Raw genomic sequence first — 15063 nt, 5'->3', positions numbered from 1 at the left:
TCCTCATAAATGGTTCTCCTCCAGACAAAAGACCTTCACTAATTTCCTAAGATTTGTCCCCTGCATTTTCACCTACCAATATTACTCTTTCTCTATCACCTACAAATTCTACTCCCTCTGTGTCTGCAGGACTATTCCTTACCATAAACATCTCACATCTTATTTCCTGATCCATTTTCAATTCTAGGATGTAAACCTGAAGGCCTACATTTTTCTTCCTTTATCTCAACCATTTTTTAATACTCTCATTTTATTCTCTAAAAAATTAATGTTCTTCATTTCTCAACAAACACAAATAATACTTATTCTGGTCAGTATCAAAATTGTTTTGTGCAATCACCATCAAATACTCATCATTTATTAGTTCTCTATAGTAACATTAAAATTAGTCAGATTAAGGAAAATACATTTTTGGTGAATAAAAATAGTGACAAAAATTCCACATGACGTTGAATAAGAAATTCCTAATGACACATATGCTACTCCTTCTCCAGATGAAGTAGGAGTGTAAGTGCAAACATAGCCCTTGCTAACTTTCATTATATCAATGTATTCCTAATCATTTTAGTATACACATTGTCCTTAAAATAACAAACTACATGTTCTTCATGAATTGGTATAATTTGCTTAGGTTCTTCATTTTTAGTTTTAATTTAATTATTTCTATTTATGTGAGGTGAAACATTTCCTACAGGAGTCAGTAAACACACCAACAGCTGAACAAATTCTAATTTGATTATGATTAATAGTGTCACCCCTACAATTTTACAGCATATGCTCTTACCCATTATAGAAGAGAAAAACAATCATGGTAAAAATTAAAAACTCAACAAAAAAAATGTAAATTAATCATTCTTATTACGTTAAAGCAATAATAAAATAACAAGCTAAAGAAGAATTGATATCAGCTTTCAGACTTTGAAAGAAAAAAAATGATTCTTGTAAAGTTAATAAAATTCAAAACAGCTCCATTATAGATTGGCTTGATCCAAGTGTTATTTCAGATGTTTCAGTTCTTTTGCAAAGTCTCTTCTCAGTTTCTTTTTATGTTTCTCATTCAAAAGCTAGTCGCAGCCCGTGCATGTAAGCACGGTTGGGAGGGTGTAGAAGTTGACATACGATGGTATAGTGAAAGTCAATTAAACCACTTACCTTGCGCTCGCCGCATCGCTGTCGGTGATGAACCAAGTACAAGGTAAGTTGTTTTATTGATTTATTTTCACTATCCCGTTGTATGTTGACTTCTACCCCCGCCCCACCCACCGCTCTTACCTGCCCACTATATACAACCACAGATTTGGAATAAACACTTCAGTAACCTCAGTTCTACACCCTCTGCAGTTCAGTTGCCTTCAAGAGCTGGGGCACATCCACAGGCCATCGTAGATTTAGTAATATCTGATCCCATTATTTTTTCACTTGAGGACACTAAGGATGCAATTCTTTCTCTGAAACCGTGGAAAGCACCAGGGTTGGATTCTATTTTCGGCGATTTGTATGGCTCTGAGATTGAGATCTGGGCCCCTTATATTGATATCCTGTCTAACTTCATCATGTCAAGTGCCCCCCTCTCTGATTCATGAAGAGGAGCGGTGATCATTCCAATTTATGAAAAGGGTGCCAAATCCAACCCAAGCAATTATAGGATAATCAGCCTTATCAACATCCTGCAGAAGGTGTTTAGCAGCCATGTCTTGGCCAAATTCCAGGCATGGGTTGCCAATTTTGATATCCTCTCACCATTCCAGGTGGCTTTCAATATAGGGTGGGAACTGTGGAACAAATATTCAGATTCTTGCTGATACTCTGGAAGTGCATCAGGATTCTGAAGGACCACCTTTATGTTGCCTTCATAGATCAGAGAGCAGCTTTTGCTCATGTTCCCAGAGCTAGTCTCTGGCCACTTTCAGGTCAATGGGGGCTACACCAATCCTGGTAGGGATCTTGGAGAGAATGCATACGAGTAACTTTACTCAGGTGTGTTGGGGTAGGGACGGGGCTCTAAAAGAGAGGATTAACATCACACGTGGGAGCGCCAGGGCTGTGTTCTCGCTGCAGCGCTGTTTTCATTGTACATCAATGATGCGTTAAATATTTCCACTACTGTATGTATGACGCCCCCAAACTCGGTGGAGTGTCTGTCTCTGGCTAATTGTTCACCGACAACATGCTCCTTATCTGTAGAACACCTGCTGGTGTTCAGAATTTGTTAAATAAAGTCCATGAGTTTTGCAGTCACAGGGGGCTTGAAATTAATGTAAGGAAAACTAAATACATGACCCTCAGGCCACACAGATACTTCTGCAAGCACTGGGGAGCGAAGTTCTTGGGAAAGTTAAACACTTCGATTACCTCTGTATAAGGTTCAGCAGCTCCATGTAATGGATACCCCACATTGAAAAGTGTAGGGCTATCCTACTACACAAATTAGCTGCCATTGGCAGGGTGTGTAGGTATTCCACTCAGAGAGCAGTTTCAGCCAGCAGTTGAGGTTTATAAGGCAGCGGTCCATTCGGCTGCACTCGATAGGACCGAGGTTTGGGGGCACAGGCTTTTTGGACATTCTCACAGTTATAGAAAATCATTTTATAAGGTCATTTTTATCTATCCCCCAATCCACACCACGTGTTCCTTTGTATTTCAATCTAGTCTTAAAGCAAATTGGTGACATTGCCATTCTGATTCCCTTGGCCTATTGGGTAAGATAATGGTCATGCCCGATCTTGAATCTTATAGGCAAGGCCTCTGTGAACTCATGCTTTTGGACACATACTTGATTGTTCCTTGGCTACTTCACATAAAAAAATGGTTCTTCAAGCTGGGTTTGAAAGCGTTATGGGCAAGCCTTGATGATGATGATGATGATTAAGCACTTGTATAGCGCACGACTACCCGTAGGCATCTCGGCGCTTGTACGAATACCGCCGAGGAACCCTTCCTGGCCTTTCCCTATGAGGAGCCCACTCCTGGGCACCCCCAAGGTGAAGTCAGGCATCCTCAGCGTTGTTGGGGCCATTGTAGAGATTAAGCAAGCTATTGCCCAGAGGTGCAGAGTGGGACTCATGATTAGAATAGGTACCGAAGAGAGAATTATCAGGTCCGAGGAAATTGAGCCCGAGACCCGCCGAGGCGGGAATTGAACCCTGGTCCCGGCTAGACTACTGCATCAGGGTCTGCCGCTCTAACCATTGAGCCACACTTCTCTACTGATGTTAACCCTTCTAAAAAGGCGCTTGTGAAGAATGCATTGATAAGATCTTTTGGATTTACTCCTGTATCTTACGCTGACGACACCCAGCTGCTTTTCCCCTTCCAAACCCTCACGCCGGCAACTCAATCATCATTTGCCAGCGGGATGAGGGCGGTAGCACATTGGATGGCTCAAAATTTTTTACAATGTAATGTATCCAAAACGGAGGTTATGCTGTTTGGAGGGGCCACTCTTCTCTGGTCCCCAGATTGGTGGCCTCTGGAACTTGGCCCCATCCCCAAGCCCAAACAAACAGCAAAAAATCTAGGTGTTAAATTAGACCAAGCGCTCCTGCTTAAAGAGCACACCACGCAAGTGGCAGGTGCCTGCCTCCATGTGGTGGGGCTTTTGAGACGAGCCTTCCCGTTTCTACCCCCTAACCATAGGAAGACTCTCATCCAGACCCTTATCATAAGCAGAATGGATTACTGCAATGGTTTATACATCTCAGCTAATGAAGCACAGCTGAACAAACTTCAGGTCGTACAGAATACGGCGGCCAGACTGGCCCTCAACGCCCCTCCCAGAACGCCGTCCAGTCCCTTACTTCACCAACTCCATTGGCTACCCGTAAAGCAGCGCATCAAATTTAAAATCTGTAGCGTCATACACAGATGCCTGTTTAGCACCAGTCCCAGCTATCTAAAAGAAAAATTCATGCCTTACATCCCTGCCCGCACACTTCGGTCCAGTAACCATCTCTTGCTTCAGGTCCCAAAGATTAGAAGGGCCAGACAGGGAGGCCGAGCACTGTCCTACAGAGGGCCAATTCTTTGGAACTCCCTGCCCACTGAACTAAAACAGACTAGGAGCCTGGAACTATTCAGGAAGAAACTGAAAACCTACTTGTTTACCATGCTTTAAATTTTTCAGGTTCTCTTCCTCAGCTCTAATCCTTGCAGCAACCCTCTAATATGCGAGCACCAGCGCAGAGATATCCCTTCGGGAATTTATTCATGCGCTTAACAAGCAAATAAATAAATAAATAAATAAAATGCATACTGGGGGTACATTAAAAGCAAATGCCTGCATAATTTGACATCAACAGCATGACGAGAAGGTTCTTTTTTTTTCTTTTTTTTTGAAGAACTTTATTGTGCAATGCAATTATAGTTACAAGTATGGGCCTACAACCACAGGGGCCGGCCGCTAGAGCATAAAAAGCAGTCGTTGAATATCACGAAACAGCGACCAATCCCCTAGAGGTCCGATAAAATACAGGATACAATTCTCAGCAACACAGGATGGAATCAGGATATAGTTATTATTGGTTTTTTAGAAAAGAACAGAAAGAAAAACAGACAAACAAATCTCAAGGCGTAAAGCATTATGGACCAAGTCGTGCTCCAACGGGGGGGACCCTCGATACAGGATAGATAACCGGGCAAGCAATGGAGATGGCCAGGGGGGGGGAGTCAGTGGGGAAGTCAGGAAATCAGGAAAAAGAGTAGATTCTTCCAGGAATGTCAGGATCAGGGGGATAGAGAAATGTCCGGATTGTCCTCAAACGGGGGTGTACAGATGTTCCCTCGATAAGCGTTCCATTGACCCCAGATTCTATTACACGCCCTAGGCTTGCCCCTAGCCAAATACACAGTCTTCTCTCTAAACATACACCAGTCCATATTCTCCTTCCATAATGACACGGTGGGGGGCCGTTGGGAACCCCACAGCTGCGCAATATCCCTCTTTGCGATCATGTTCCCAAGGGCCGCCCACCGGGCCTGAGCGACGTTGTAATCATTCGGCTCCCACACATTCAACAAGCATCTCCGAGCCTCAGGCAGCAGAGCGACCCCGGTGACACACTCCATTACAGCATGCACACGAGTCCAATACGCAGCCACCTCCCGGCATTCCCAAATGATATGGAGGAAAGTAGCGCTCGCATAACCCATCCGAGTAGAAGCCCATGGCAACCAAATGAGGACCAGTAACATACACCCGATGAAGAATTTTGAGTTGGACGAGACGGAGACGGGCGGGAATGGCGACCTCTTTCGGGGAAGACAGTGCTGACTGCCAGTCTTCGTCATCCAACTCCAACCCGTCTCCAGTCCAGGCCTCCCTGAGACACACGAGTAGATCTGCCCGATTGTTGATTAACTTTTTATAAATCAATGAAATCGTACTATCGGGCAGATGATTATCGAGTATACGGTCCTCAAGTGGGGAGGACTCGGGAACATTATTGTCGGCAGCGAAGACCGACGTCAAGGCATGGCGAACCTGTGCATACCTGAAAAACTCTCTATCACTCAACTCATACTCATTCTGAAGTACCTCAAAGGTCTTAACCGCGCCTTTCACCCAAAGGTCACCCACTCTGCTTATACCGATCATATCCCACTTCTCAAAACCTTTCGTTGTCCAGAGGCATCCCAGTCTTTCCGACGCATACAAAGGGGTCGCTCGTGTCAATCGATCGTTCCATCCCATGGCCGCATTTGCATCCTTCCACACACGCACAGCAATCTTGGTGGGTCCCGTTAGATTCCTCCCCGCTGTCCGAGAATAGAGCGCCCTGTTGTAGTTACCGCCCGGCAACTGATGCTTGTCCCAATCTTGGTGGGTCCCATTAGATTCCTCCCCGCTGTCCGAGAATAGAGCGCCCTGTTGTAGTTACCGCCCGGCAACTGATGCTTGTCCATCTCGAAAGCCGGATTTGGGCTGGGTGCATACATTGCGTGGTTAATTGCGGACAACTGGGAGGCCCAATAGTACCTCCTGATATCCGGGAGCGCCATGCCCCCGTCATACCAGGGGAGAGTTAGCTTTGCAAGAGCAATACGTGCGCGCCCGTCCCAAACGAGCCGCCTCTGTAAGCCTTCCACCTCCCGAAAGTAGCTTGCCGGAATGACGTCGAACGAATTCTGGAGTGCGTACAAAAACCGAGGCAGAGACATCATTTTAAAGAGTGCGGCGTGGCCGAGCGGCGACAACGGCAGTCTACGCCACCGAGCCACGTCTAGTTTCAACCTTCTAAAAGGAGGAAGGAGATTGTGCTCATAGCGGGCAGCTGGATCTAGCGATATAAAAATCCCCAAATATTTGAAGCCGGATGGAGAGATCTGAATGGGAAATCTACTTGGTAATGGAGGAAGGCTGCCCGAGATGACATATACACAAGATTTAGACCAATTTATGATCAAGCCAGAATTCTTGCCGAACGAGGTGAGAACGTCAAACAGGACGTTAAGGGATGTACGAGGGGAGGTAAGGTACAAAAGAATATCGTCGGCATACAACGAGACTCTGTCCTCAAAATCGGGGGCCCACTGGATGCCCTTTATCGACGGCTCCCATCGGAGCCAGGCTGCAAGAGGCTCCAAAGCAAGAGCAAAGAGCAGGGGGGACAGCGGGCACCCCTGTCTAGTACCCCTCCCGGGAGTAAAGGACTTGGACACTCGACCGTTGACCACCACCTGAGCCAGCGGTTCCCTATATAAAAGTTTCACCCACCCGACAAATTCCGAACCAAAACCAAATTTCGCGAGGGCGGCCCAGAGATAAGGCCATTTTATCATATCAAAGGCCATTGTGGCGTCCAAGGAAGCCAAGACGGCCGGCTCCGGAAGCGACCCCGCCCTCGCGAGAACACCATGTAGGCGCCGCAAGTTGAGAGCAGTGTTTCGTTGTGGAATAAAACCGGATTGATCCGGATGGATCAGGTCACAAATCACTGTAAGCAGACGATTGGCGAGAACCTTGGCAAGAACCTTAGGCTCAGCATTCAACAGGGAGATGGGCCTATATGATGCGCAGCGATCCCGAGGCTTGCCCTCCTTGGGAATTACCACAATCGTTGCCAAACGCTGGTCACCAGGGAGGGTGCCAAGGTCACGTGACTCCATAAACATATCGCAAAGATATGGTGCGACTTTATCCGGGCGCAGTTTGTACAGCTCAATAGGCAAGCCGTTCGGGCCCATAGCCTTGCCCGAACGGAGAGAACAAATTGCGGTCGCAATCTCGTCTACAGACAACGGGGCCTCCATGCACTCTCGATCCTCCCCAGAAAGGCAGGGCAGCGCAATGTCCCGCAGCAATGAATGGGAGTCGTCCTCATCTCTATCAAACACCGGGGAGTACACAGCACGAAAATAATCCGCAAAACACTCCACAATCTCACTCGGGTCAGTCACACTCTCACCATCTAAAGTCTGAATCACAGGGACCACACGATTCGCTCTTTCCGTCTTGTCAAGCCACGCAATCAATTTACCCGCCTTATCCCCAACATCGTACAGTCTACCCTGCTGCTCCCTGTACATCGTCTTGGCAGCATCCGTGACCAGAGATTTATAGTCTAGCTGCTTCAGCCCCAGGGCGTGGAGTCTGTCATGGTGTAGCAGGGTTTCCGTTCTCCCACAGAACTGTGCACAGAGATCTAGAACCTGGGTGAGTTAGGGTGACCCAAAACTCACCTTAGTGTCAGAAATCCCCTTACCAAGCTAGCTACAGTGTCTCATTGGTACTAACAACTTCCCAATGACTTTAGACAATCCAGAACATGAACTTAGGGTACCTCAGGTATCGTGGAACACATGAACACTCTTTCGTTATATAATCATTACAAACCAAAACTGGGAGCCAAAGAACACACGTGCAAGTTTGAAATGTTTATTTTTCAATGCAAAGTTCTCAAACGCAGTATCTTATATAATACCAACATACATATTATAAAAATCAGAGTTATCAGCATAGTCACTAATCCATAGTAAGCGAATGGTGATAGCATATTATAATGCAAAATCTATATAAAGTTTGTATCACCTATATTTCGCGCACCCTATTTAGCATATTATATTATATCTTAGAAGGTCTCATTTGGGTTCTAGCAGGGCGGGCCCATACCTCTAAATTTCAGTAGGAGTAGATCACATCAACAGCTACCAGCTCTCTGCATGCGAAGCATCAAGTGTGTTGATTCATTCCCTGTAACTCTATCTTAAACCCGCGTAGAGCCCAATGTTGGCAGCAACATTATTTGTGTTATGTCTAATGTGGTGCGAGGATCAGGCCTTCCGCAATCTTGTGTTAGGTTATTCTTAGAGGGTGCAGTTCTCAGTGTGCAGACAGTTGTACCAAGTGTACCAAGCACAACTGATATCAGAGCAATAACATATTATTCTCAAATAAAACACATCTTTCGTCTAGGTTGAAAGCTACAATAACAATTAGGTGTCGTGTGCAAACTAAAGCCGAAGGAAAAATATGTCGTTTAAACATTTAATAAACTCATGCTAACTTAACACAATATATAGAAACGCAGTAACCATATGACACCCCCCCAATGATCCGAGAACGGTTAAAAAAGGAGAGAGAAAAAAAAACCAGCCAGTACTATAAGAAAGGCAAAACATGAAAGCAGAGTTCAACAATATTGAGCCAAGCTAAATGTATGTAAATGTATATAAGAATTAATAATACAAAATATGTATGAATGCCTATAGTGGCCACACAAAAATATAAAAAAACTCGAACTTGAGGCCATTTATAAAATCATAGGCCCAGAACAAAAAGTCGAATGTTTGTAACAGAACAGGCACCATTCAGAATTACTAAAAAGTCACGTGCCAAAATAGTGAAAGTCTCCAAAGCCACTCATGGGTGGATAGAATATGCAAAATAGGTAGCCACAGCTTCCAACATGAAATCACTGTCATCATCCGAAAACAGTTCAGCCATCCAATTAAGCAATGGGAAAGAACATACGTGCTCCTCCAGCACCGAATCCTCTAGCAACATCAGAGGACAACTCAGTGGGTTCTCGAGAACGCTATGTGCCAGAAAGTCATGCGCCGCTGCGGATATGTCCCACTGACCCATTAGTCCATGCATCGCTGCCACGGCCATAACCCTTTCGCCAGAACAAACCAACTCGTGAGCAACTACGGGGCTCATCAGCTGATCAAAATCGACGTCAGGAGAAGTCGTCAAGCAGAGACACAAATCAATGGCCCAGTCGAAATCACAGCTCAGGCAATGAAACACAGGCTGGACACATGTGAAATAGGAAAACCAAAATGATAATCCAAATGCTGTGCTTAAAGTCGCAAGCGGCAAGGTTCCATAGCAATTAAGCATCCGGTTGCGAAACAGTGTTAGAAGGGGCTGAGCTGCTCCTTGCGCAGGATGGGCATCCATGTTTTATAAAGCAAAATATCAACAAAACGCCTGCAGCCAAAGCCAGCAAAACAGGGAATCCGCCAAACAAGCTTGCGAATATAGAATGAAAAAACGCAGGGATAATACCAAAAACTTTTTCAAACGTTGTCACGAGACCACTGCTAACCAATTTAAAAAAATGTGCCAGTCCAGTTGTGGAGGAGGCATTAAAGATTTGATGAACCAGCTCGCAGAAATGAAACGGCAAATCAGTATTTAAAAGTGCCTGCACCTCTGTGCGTGTGTTAGCTATGTGAAGGACATAAGTTTCACGGGCAGAGCTCAGGGCCACTTCTTTTTAAGACAATAGTGCTCTTATTCGGCTCAAACCATTGAACTCCGCTCTCAAGGTTGGTATTCGTGGCCAAATGAAAACATCTGAATTCCCATGCGTGGGTGGATATAACACATTCTTGCAACACACCACACGTTCTGATACAGTAACCACATAGGCGATACCGACCATTAACCCACAACACATTTCGTTATTCAAAAGTAAATAACTACCGTTTGACAATAAAGTAAATGTGGGAACTATTGCAGGAACCGGTGTGCCTTTTAAAACACAGGCTAAATTTGGCCTGTCCTGATTACAAGAACCATGCAACTGGATGTGCCTGCATATCAGTGAACGGTCAGGCGACTGTGTGCATTCTTCACCATTCAGATTCACTTCCTTTCCTTCTTTCAGACATCTGTATGTGTATGGTAAAGACCAGGTCTCATGTAGGAAAGCACTGCCTAGAGGTTCATATCTCCCAATAGCAATATATCGCATACAATTTGTAAATTTATACAGAGCAAATGGCAAAGTAATAATCCCATGGATAAGCCATGTAGCAGCGGTTGCCTCAGCCACAGAAAAGGGCAAAGATTCTAACTTTTCAATGTGTAACATAGAAAATGATGCATCTCATCTCGCATGGAAAGCATGCGCTGTTTGTCAGTCAAATTAAAAGGGGCAAATAGTGATGTGACGTTCATATAACTCCAAGGCACTCGACCAGCCTTCAGAGTCTGTAGTGTCCAAGCAAACTGCATTACAGAACGCAATTGATTTTGACCATGATACAATACGGACACTTCATCATGTACAATGTCAACAACAGAAGAAACAATATTGTTCAACGTGTAAATTCGGGAGGAAAGCGTGTTAATACTGTTATCTACCACTGCAAGTACTTTTTCCAAATTTGCTTGGTCAATTGCCCTTAGACGCTTAGCAGCCTCAATTTGAGACACTTTCCAAATTTCATTGTAAACAGCATAAATCCACCGTTTAGATCTACCTTTAGCTGGGCCCTTTATAAAATCGTTCAAATCCACATTTTCAGTTAATTGAGACAGATGTAGTTTAACTGCAGCTAAAGTGGAATGTTGTAACCAATTCTGACACAGTTTCCCCACAGAGTAAGTGGTGACAGTATAATCAGTTTCAAAACGGGGATCTGGTCGTACTTGTGTGAACCCTTCAGCCAACCCCAGAAAACGACGTTGGCAAGAATCAGAACTCTTTTGCCACACCAGCCAACCATTTGGATCCAAACTGGATATATTAAAGGACGAATTGTATAGTAGAGACTGTATCTCTCGTATAGATAATTCAGAAAAATTACCCCAACCTGAATATTCTTCCAATTCGGGGATAATTGGTGTATTTAATTTTTTAGAAGTAGCCAATCCAAAGCATGTTGTTTGGGAAATAGTAGAATTTAGAAACAACATGTGATTCGGGATGAGACATGCACAGTGCAAAGCCTCAGTGCCTTGTACCTGCCAATCTTTGGTACCCCAAACCGATTTAAGGTCAATTATTCCCTTCCAGAACTCGTAGCCATCTACAGCCAATTTGTCTAGAAAGGACTTTGAATACAGCAACTTTGTATCGGTAAGTCTAACTTTGGACATGGACTTTTCCGTCATCCTGAAATAAAATGACTCAGGATTTGATTGATTGAAATCTGTAAAATAATTATATTTTTTCAGAAATGTATTGGAGCTTCCAATTAAAGGAGCTGGGCAGTGCTCCCACTGCGTGTAATTCACAGCAACCCTCCTGGAATTCGTCTTATGGAGAAAATGATTACCATAATGTTGGAAACAAAACAAATCACCATAATTAATAGAATCTAAATATAAGTCTTCAGCATCAAAAGCCGCATAGTATTTTAAATCAGAGAATAATGCTTCTACGGCCTGAATATCCCAATCATCAGAACGTATATTTTGTTTAATCACATCTCCCATGTTTACTCTAAGCACATTCGGAACATTAATCACTTCAGTGGGCCCATGTATTTGAAATCTAACCGCATCCCACACAATCCCATCAAGGACAGGCCAAGCAGTAATGTTGACTGTATTCAAGTTTCGTTTCAGTCTGTGTGCTGAATGTGAAGAGGAAAGAGGGGCCAATGTTCCATTAAGGTACCGAATTCCTGTTCTTTCTTTAACGTAGTGACCATCGATCAGGCGGAAAAAATAAAACACAAAACCAATTGACATAAAAAGGTAAAATGAAAATAGGATCAACCAAATGTATGTCCAAGGGGGAATTAAAAAATGTTTTTTAAATAACGTGGCATATTTCTTAATAGTTGAGGGTTTCTTCGAAAAGTTCCGAAACAGAGTCAAAAGAGAATCTGGACTGGTTGGCCAAACAAGTCTGTAAATCAGGCATCGATAAATCAGCAGGATAGGTGTAGTTCAGCTCATCAATGTTAGTAACAGGAATAGTATTTAATAAAGGACTGGATATGGCAGGCATCTCGAGGGACACCTCCTGTTCTGCACCAGAAGTTATTGCTAGCACAGAGTGCCTCACCATGGAAGGACAGGATACAGCCGGTGTCATGCTATGAAGAATCGGCCACCCTGTGTGTCTTGACATTGTCAATAGAAATAAACCTGTTTTCCTTACGACCTGGAAGTGGTGGTAAAATGACTGTTCTTGTGCCCTTCACTCCAAGAACACGAACCGGTGCACGATATGAGGGACCAAACTCTTTTTTTATATCGATCTTCTCTCGAACCAGTTCTCCAACTTGGGGTAGCCAGCCAACTACCGGGATCTGCAACGCATCATCCGATGTGGAGGGCAAATGTTCCTTTGCTAGACTGTCTCTGGTCTTTTGTAGATCCTGTAAAACATTGCAATGTTCATCTACGTCAAAGGCCGTGGCCTGGGCCTTGCAGTCTAGCCCATCGAGGTCAGGGACATACATCTTGATACCAAAGAGCATTTCGTACGGGGTCCGCCCACCCAGAGACCTTCTAGGGAGATTATTAAGCGCACGCTGCACGCCATTAAGGTGGGCCAGCCAGTTTCTGCCAGTGCCTATAACTCGAGCTGTCAAAGATTGCTTTAAGTCGCGGTTCATTCGTTCAACTACACTATTGCCCTCGGGCCTGTAGGGACTCGAAAACTTGACTTGGACCCCCAACGAAACCATAGCATCCTTATACGCCTTAGAGGCGAAAGCCGGACCCTGATCCGAATGGAAGGTACCACAGGCAAAAATTCCCACAAAGACTCGCAAATCCTTAATGACAGTTCGTGAATCAGCACTCCGATGTGGCCATACCCACACAAAGCGTGTGCATGAATCAACTGCTACTAAGATGTATTTGTACGCAGTATCAGAAGAAAATGGACCGCAGTGATCCAAATAAACGCATCCAAGCGGTTTATTAGAGATGTACAACTGTGTCTGAGGCGGACGCGCAGCAGTTGAAGGTTTAATCTGCTGGCAAATGTCACATTGAAGGACATAATCGCGCGTCTGTTTGTACAGTCCCCGCCACCAGAACCTTTGTTGTAGCTGAGTTACAGTGGCTGAGACGCCCGCATGCGCAGACGCCACACCTTCATGAGCCGCTGTAATCAAAGTAGCCCTGCGATCCGAGTTGGGAACTAGACGTTCGCCAACATCAGGAATTTTCACATAAGGAACCTTATTGGGACTTAAGTGGTATGTGTATTTAGAAGGGAACCCCTCAGGATATTTACTTCCCTTCTCTGTTGCAGCAACAGCTGCCAAGATGTCATCATCTATTTTGCTTCTGGATCTCGTGACTGCTGCAACTAAGTATTTTGATACTGCTGACTTCGCTGCTTCATCAGCAAGCGAGTTACCAACAGCGTGGACCCCCACGCGCTGATGGCCGAGAGTATGAATCACAAACACGAGCGGCAACTTTTCTTTAAGTTCCGCCACTCGGACCCAGATCATTTTATGTTTTATTGTGCTACCTTTGGAATCACGAAACTCATTCTGAATCCAAAAGAACAAGTTTTCATTGTAAGACTGGACACAGTAATAAGAGTCACTTACGATCAAAGTCGTCATACTAGGATCTGCGCACTCCAATGCAAGCATCAGAGCACGAAGCTCTGCTAATTGTGCGGTGCAGTCCCCACGCGTCTGCGTTTGCACGACACTGGACTTGAACTCATCGTTCACCATGGCACCTACCACAATGGCGCAAGCGGATACGTAGGCATGTTTAGAGCCATGCGCAACCTGCGCCGAACCATCAGTGTAAATGATGCAATGGAAATCCTCAAATGGCCGCATTGCTAAAGGAGCAGGATGAACAAATTCATACTGTAAGTACTCCTGCGACCGTAAAGTGGCGTCAAAAATAAACGTGACATCCTGGGATGTCAAGGATGCAGCCCACTGAATCCACCTAGGGTGCAAAGCTTTAGAATTTGGTACACTGGCCTTCGTAACTGCCTCCAAGGCAGGACACGGGGTAACAACCAACATGCATTTTCCTTGTGACAGGGCACGTTCTTTAAGAATCGCCATCTGCACAGCCGTTAAAACTTTCTCCACAGTGGAAAAACGCAGTTCAGCCGAAGTGTACAAGTGTGACTTGTAAGCAATCGGTACTGTATCTCCTTCATTAAAAGTCAGGTACGTGAAACCCACCGCCCCAGGGATAATTCTTATCACCAGGTTGGTCTGGTTATCACGAGTCTGTAAGTATTCAGAAGCGAGCAAATCAGCCTGCAAACACTGCAGAATAGCTGAATGCTCAGGCAGCCAGCATGATTTGGAAAAAGATGGTTGTATCAAAGCATACAAAGGCTTGATACGCTGGGCATATTCCGGAATGTAAGTCCTCCCGAAATTCAAAAAACCCAGCAAAGATTGTAATTTTTTCAGTGTTGTCGGGGAGCGCAACTGTGCGCATTTCTCCAGGAAGTGAGGGGCCAAGCCTTTTCCCTCGTTGTTTAGCTCGTAGCCGAGAAACAACACTGTGTACTCTGCAATGTGCGACTTTGCAAAGTTAAACTTGTAACCAATGTCTGCAAAGTTACAAATTATGCTATTTACTCGACACAGATGCTCCCAAAGATCGTCGTCTGTGAGATAAATGTCATCCACATACGAACAAGCAACTGGGTCGATGCCCTCCAAAAGAGAGACAATGTGGGCGGACAATACTCCAGGACTATTCTTATAGCCCATTGGGAGACGCCGAAACATTTTTTGCACACCGCCGCATGTAAAGCTGGTCCATTGGGAACTTAGACCGTCTAATCTATGGGCATAAAAACCATTGGAAATGTCAAGCGTGGTTTTGAACCGTTTACGCTCAAGACTATTCACTAACGCAGAGCCATGAGTATT

Source organism: Lissotriton vulgaris, chromosome 7 (genome assembly GCF_964263255.1).
Source record: "Lissotriton vulgaris chromosome 7, aLisVul1.2, whole genome shotgun sequence".
NCBI lineage: Eukaryota > Metazoa > Chordata > Amphibia > Caudata > Salamandridae > Lissotriton > Lissotriton vulgaris.
The sequence above is the reverse complement of the archived record's forward strand: the minus strand, read 5'-3'. Positions refer to the sequence as shown.